Genomic DNA, 6,698 nt, shown 5'->3' with positions numbered 1-6,698 from the left:
GGGCCTTAGTTATAGGGTATGTCAGAGAAGTTTTTCCAACCATAGTTCATAGGATATGAGCTAGAACCATGTGTCACAAGTTAATTCAAGTCAGGGCATTTTCTGCCCAGAAAAACAGGGGAACCTTGGACTTTTAGCTTAGGCCCAAGAAGGCCCAAGCCAGGCCTTTGAGCCACATCAAGCTTGTGAGATGCCCTTAGGTCAGGAGAGTCTTGTGTAAAAATTTTGAAGAAAAACTTGTAGTTTAAGAGTGTCTAATGCACTCAAGAAACCTTAGTTACCATTCTGAAATTTGCACCAGTGAGCACTTTCACTTATCACATAGTTTTAGAACACTTAGAAGTGAGTATTAGGTCAACCACCATAGTTGTAAGATAGTATAAGGTCAGTTGAGAAAAAGGCACAAGTGAGGGTCAATAGGTTTTGGATAATTTAGGAAAGGCACATTGAGTTAGGAAGCCCAAATTTGAAGACTTTGTTTAGTTAGCGACCAAGTGACTTAAGTGGTGAGTCGAGATCATCCAAGCCTAGTGTGGCATTATGGTGTATATGATGTTATTGGTATTAATATATGATATGTGATTATGTGGCTACGTGTGTACATTTGAAAATATAATGGTGGATATGAATTAAGTGCGTATAGGCCTAAGTGCCATCCATGTTTAATTTCGGGTTGTAAATAGGTTAAGATGGTAAGAATATATTATAATGAGGATTATTATTATTTATGTAGGATCTCGAGACGAGGGAAAACTTGCCATAAAAGTCGAGTGAAGCTCCAGTTGTTGCTCCTACCAGTCAGACCAGACCAGTCTATCTCAAGGCAAGTGATTCAACTTGACCTTCGTATTTACTGTAAACAGTTCATATATATATCAATGCAATTATCCTGAGTCATTTTGATATATTTAAATCAAGCGTATCTTTTGTTTATCTTTGAGTTACATAGAGATGCCATGAACCCTCGAGTACGTATTGCAAGTAGTTCAAAAGTCTTTCATGATAGTTTAATGTCATGATAAAATAGAGATTTGTTATAATACCTTATTGATCCTTTTGATTATCATGCTATTGATCCCTGAGAAATCTTGATATTGCACCCTGATGCTTTGATTCAACTCTTGAAATAACCTCGATAGAAACTTTATCTTGATACCTAAAAGCCAATCATTTCTTAAAATTCATTCATGATTGTTTGATAAACCTATCCTTACCCTAAAAGCTTGATACCCTGTTATATCTTGAGCTGATGATCACTTTCTTTATATTTTAACACCTCTATCCTATTGGAACCAGTGATGCTTATCTTCTTGATGTTCTAATACCTATACCTTGTCTACAACCATTGCTTTAAGCCTAGTTTGGCATTACTCTTTCATATTATCCAATAGCCTTGCTCAATTTCCTTGTCAAAGTTCTTGTTTATGGAAACCTCTCAATTACCCTAATATAGTAAAGTCTAGTGGATCATGACCCTGAGATTTAGTGTCATATTTCCAGTGTTTCAAGTTGATCTATAATCCCTTGATAAAAATGATTACAGTCGAAAGAGATTTTGTCATAAATCGGCATCAGTTTTTAAAATGATTAAAATGTGGATTTTTCAGTCCCAAAGGGGGATAAATGTTTTCTTTGAATGGTGGATCTGGACTGAGACGCGAGTCCTTTCCACACTTATATTAGGCTTAAAAGTTGCCTAGGGATTCCCAATAATGTTTTAGAACCCAGCGAGGTTCGGGATTACTTCGCGGCTGATCACCGGCTGTAATCCGTAGCGTCATAAAATGATTTTGATTAAGAATGATTTTTAAAATTTGTTTTGATGCAAGCAAAATGATGCCAACTCACATAAGTTTTATCTCTCGTTATCATTGATTATGTCTTTCCATTGTCATTCCTAAAGGTATATCTCGATTTATGTTTTGCGTTGTACTATTAGCACTTGTTGAGCTTTTGGCTCACTTCTTGCTTTACCCTTATATTACAGCTAGCAGCTATGGTTAGATTCAAGCAGACTGCCCGTAAGACCTGTGATGCTGATGCTTATGTTCGAGCTCAGGTAGAATAAGTAATAATAGTTGTGTGAGGACTCGGTATTTGTAATCAGATGTAATAGTTGGTAGTGTTGGGCTGTTCCAAACCCTAAACTGTAAGATCTTGGATTTTGGTTGTGTATTCTTCGTTAAAAAGATGTAATAGCTATATTTATTTCGCTATTTAAGTTGGGGGTGTGACAGGTTTTGATATCAGAGCTACGGTTTAGAGTCCTTGGACAGCCCAAATAGGTTATAGGATTTGTGTGTAGGTTATAGATATTATGTGAGAGAGTAGGTTAAGTAAATTATTATTAATACTCCTCTTATTGGTTGTCAGCAAAGGGCGCATTCCTCGTCATCCTCTGGGTCGGACGACACTATTGCTTTCTCCGTGTATGCTGTAATAACCCCAATTTTTGGGAAATTTTTGAAACCCTTATGAATAGTGTTTTTGTAATAACCCCAATTTTTGGGAATTTTTGAAACCCTTATGAATAGTGTTTTTGCTGAATGAGAAAACTTTTCATGTCACGCTATGTAGGGGTTCTGTTATTGATCTTATGGGATATTATTAGTACTCTATGTGGTATATAAGTGTATGTAAAGATCGTCAGAATCCAATTCCGAACACTTTGGTTTTTCCCGGAAATCCATAAGATACGGAGAGAATTGAGTATAAGGTAACAGAATAAAAAGGATTTAAATTAAAGGATTATAATAGAGGATCATAAAAAGGAATATAAGGTATTGAGAAAGGTTAAGGGAACCTAAGTAATAAGATCCCGGGTATGATCCTTCAAACGATAGACGAGAACGAAAGTTAAGCGAACCGTACAACAGATCAGCGGTCATTAGGCAAACGATTAGGAAGTTAATCAAAGGGATTAATGGGAGTGATGTCATCCAACCAATAGAAAGGAGACAAGGAAGGGAGGATGACATCATAAGGGTGACATAAGCATGACATGGAAGGAAGGAGGTGTGGTTGATTTAGGACCACACAAATTCAAGGGCAAGGTGGTAATTTGCTAAATCAAAAACAAAACCAAGCCAACCAACTAGCAAATCATTTCATCAAAAATCAAAAAAATCAGCCAAGGCATTGTTCTTCATATTAGCTCTCGGCTTTTGCCTTTTTCAAAGAAAAAAATTTCCAAAATCAAGATCCAAGCATCCTTAATTGGTAAGAAAATTCCCTAATCATCCTTATGCTTAGTTATGGCTATATCATGAGTTTAAGCCTTTAATTCTTTCTCTAACTTCTTCATTTAATCAATGAAGAAGACAATGAATAGTGTTTTCAAGTTTTTAACTTGAACTTTTTCTTGTTTTTCTTAAAGATCCAAGCTTTCCTAAGGCTTCTCCAAGCTTCTTAAGGCTTCCTAGCTCAACCCACCACTTCAAGGAAGGTATACCATTTTCAAACCCTAGGTTCATATATATTATAAGGTGATTTTGATGAGTAGGATGTTATTGTAGTTGTTGTTATGATTAGAGTTTGAGATTTGGAATGGTAGTGAAATGAAATGGTAATTTTGTGGTTTTGATTTAAAGAAACTTAAGAATGATTAAAGTAAAGTTTAAGCATAAGTATGAATGGTTAAATTGAATTGGTTGGGGTTGTTATGATGTGATAAGGATGGATGTTTGTTGTATGATGGATTTGAGGTTGGATTTGGGGTTGATTTGGAATGGGTTTGAATGGTTTAAAATTTGGAAATCACGTAAACATAGCCGTCGTAACGTCCGATTTTCTTTGGACTGTTTTTGTGCATAGCATTAGGACCCGAGAACCCCCTGCTAGATTGTGACCACTGCCATGTTTAGATAGCTCATGTTACGAGCTTCGTTTTGATATGTAGTTCGTCCGATTCCGATTTACGGTTTAGGAGAAACGACCGTTTCAAGTAACGGCGTTTCGCGGACGAAACTTTTTTCCTCGCCTTACTTTGGAATGTAGGTTAAAGACCAAAAAGGGTTAATTAATGTGTGACACATTTATGGTAAGTGTGTTAGGCAGTTGGTAAGTCATTCGCGAAGGAATCGCTTTAAAACTCGTAAAGGTTAAATTATTAAAAATGATGGAGCCGAGGGTACCCGAGTGACTTAAGCGAATCAGTGAGCGCAAAACAAGCGTTAGAGTCTAAGTTAGTTAAAGTATAGAATTACAAGTGATTTTGGTTTAATTCCAACTTACTTGTTGTTTATAGGTTACCAGACTCGTCCCGAGCCATTCGTAACCCCCAGTCGCTCAGGCAAGTATTCTATCCGTTATACTGTTGTTGTGATGTATACACTTGTATATGCATTATCTTGCGATAGATGCATGTTGGTTATTTAGCAAATTCTTGCGATATATTGTAGCATGTGATATGGTATATATGCATGCCTGTTTCATATTCTTGAAATATATATCTGTTGGTTCAGTTGATAATACCTATGCTAGAGGATAGCGGTAACTTGCATATACCCTTAGTATAGGGACCCAAAAGGTGAAAATATTTTCTAAAACCGGGAGTCGAGGATCCCGAGTAATCTTGTATATATGGATATGGATATATATATATATATATATATTTATATATATATATATATGGTTATAGTTTTCCAAACTATTAATCGAATAAGGTTTATTCGATAACTTTAAACTTTTATATTATTTATTGAATATCATTTGAATATTCATTCGAGGACTTATGACTCCTTTTATATTATTTATTGAATATTATTTGAATATTCATTCGAGGACTTATGACTCCTTTTATATTATTTATTGAATATTATTTGAATATTCATTCGAGGACTTATGACTCCTTTTATATTATTTATTGAATATTATTGAATATTCATTCGAGGGCTTATGACTCTTTTATATTATTTATTGAATATTATTTGAATATTCATTTGAGGATGTATTTATTTTATTTAATGAATATTATTTATAATATTCATTTGAGGTATTATGACTCAGCTTATTTTATTTATTGAATATTATTTGAATATTCATTTGAGGATCTATGACTCCGATTATTTGCTGAAATATATTCTTTATTTTATTAAAGAATAAGATGTCAATAATCAAACTTATTTTCGATTATTCAAATAAAGATAATACTTTCATATAAGTATATCTTTGGTTATTTAATACTCGTTTCAAGTATAAATTTTAATACTTCTACTTCAATTATTTTTATAAAGATTATTCTTTATGGGAATATTATTTAATTAATAATATTCAGATATTTTCTAATATTCTGGGGACTGATTTACTTCATTAAATCAGCCTTACTCCAAACACTCTTTAAAGTGTTTTCGAGTCTTCAAAATGATTTTTAAAAGTCAGAGCGGATCCCAAAACTCATTTTTATATTTAAGATCTTCCTTTTTAAAGGGGATTTAAATACTCGCTCAAAACCTGGGGAATCCGGCTCTGTGGTGTATTTCATATTCGCAACAAGGTTGCAGATTTGGTAAATGAATTGATTACTTGCCCAACGTTCGGGAAGTAAGCCCCTCTCATTGAGTCGGCATAAGCGACAGGCCGGGGTACGGTCTATTATTGTGTAAGTGGCTCAGTGGGAGTCCATCAAATGCATAAGTGGCTGAGTGGCAGTCCAGCATAGGTCTTAATTATGACCAGGGTGATGACCAGTGGGGAATTCGTCCATCTACTAGTAGAAAAGGTTACTTATTGGTATCTTTGCCTGATCAGCGAGATATCGGGTTTATGCCAAAATTCTTTTCCTTTCCAAAATTCATTGGATGTTTCGAACTCTGTTCATACTTCACATAACAGAGGTTCCAGGAAATGTTTTCGGGATATATATGTATGTGGATATATATATATATCGGGACTAAATAAAGTATCTCATAACTTTTTCATTCAATAATATTTCAAAGATTGAATCTATTCAAGTCTTATCTTGTGGTCTCATCAGTGGGATGAACTTTTGAAATTGATTATAACTTGAACGGTGGTAGTTCAAGTAGTATTGGGAAAGATATAAGTATATTGGGGTATTTGGTAACCTCGTCTTTTAAACTTATATCTAATTAATAATTGTCTTATGAATGACAAAGATTTTCAGAAAAACGTTGAGACAAGGTTAGATATATGAGATCACCTTGCAACGATATTTTTTATACAGTTATACACTGGGACTTTGTGTATATTATGCATGGAAGAGGACTTCCAATATTTTGAAAAGTATATATGTATATATACTGAATATTTTGCGACTTCATCGCATTAAGATATCAAACTTGGTTCATTTCTTTTGACCAAGACTTTCATGAGTATTATGAGTAGGCTCATATACTATTAATCATTATACATATTATTTTGGTGGGCTTGCTGCTCACCCTTGCTTTCTTCTTTCATCACACAACAACAGATAGAAAAGATGAACAGAACCAAGCTCCCGATTCGCAAGCGATTAGGAGACGTTCCGCAGTTTTCTAGAAGCATTGATGCCGCCGTAGCTGAGGTAGGAACTACCAATAGGCTAGGCTTTCAACTTTTGATGGACCAGATTTATTTATATTTATGAATTGTAATAATGGCAAAGAAATGTAAATTTATTCAGAAAACCTTTTAAGGTGTATTGGCAGATAATTGTGGAATAAAATGACTTGTGGTTATTTTTGGATGTTCATCTCTGA

This window comes from Apium graveolens, chromosome 4 (assembly GCF_009905375.1).
Source record: "Apium graveolens cultivar Ventura chromosome 4, ASM990537v1, whole genome shotgun sequence".
In the NCBI taxonomy this organism is placed as follows: Eukaryota; Viridiplantae; Streptophyta; class Magnoliopsida; order Apiales; family Apiaceae; genus Apium; species Apium graveolens.
This window is presented reverse-complemented; position numbering follows the sequence as displayed.